Here is a 419-nt window from a genome sequence, read left to right on the forward strand (position 1 = left end):
TTCTGTGTTCAGTTCTGACCATTTGAGGTTGTCCTTCTCCTCCGTGAAGCCTGCTCCAGCCAGAGTAGCAGTGGTCTCGCTGAAATATCCCACAAAGTAGTTGCTAAAGTGGAAGGACATGGAGTTCTCATAGGCCAGCAACCACCTGCAGCGAAGGTCAAAGGTCAAAGAATGACATGAGTTTAAATACCAATTCAAACTTCATTTTTGTAGTGATAATATAATATAAATAAATACATACTTTGCCAGGGTACTCCTAAGAAACATCAGAGAGAAAAAAGAGAAGTTTTTGAAAATAAACGTCATTGAAAGCGTTCGGTATTTGAACAGATATTTAAGAAACTCAGTAAATGATGATCTACTGTGTGTCTCACCATGGTTTTCACGATGGTGAGACAGTTGTGGAAAGGGAGGGGGGG

General features: G+C 40.6%; 1 long non-coding RNA gene across 1 annotated transcript; it reads right to left on the reverse strand.

The window, feature by feature from the left end:
• Positions 1-24: 24 nt before the first annotated feature.
• On the reverse strand, positions 25-416 carry LOC107988272 (uncharacterized). Its single transcript, XR_001759846.1, has 3 exons — positions 375-416; positions 242-256; positions 25-145 (listed from the first exon to the last, which is right to left on the reverse strand). It is a non-coding gene; the product is annotated as an uncharacterized LOC107988272 (long non-coding RNA).
• Between the last annotated feature and the right edge of the window lie 3 nt (positions 417-419).

This window comes from Cynoglossus semilaevis, unplaced genomic scaffold (genome assembly GCF_000523025.1).
Source record: "Cynoglossus semilaevis isolate Cse_v1.0 unplaced genomic scaffold, Cse_v1.0 C18714695, whole genome shotgun sequence".
NCBI lineage: Eukaryota > Metazoa > Chordata > Actinopteri > Pleuronectiformes > Cynoglossidae > Cynoglossus > Cynoglossus semilaevis.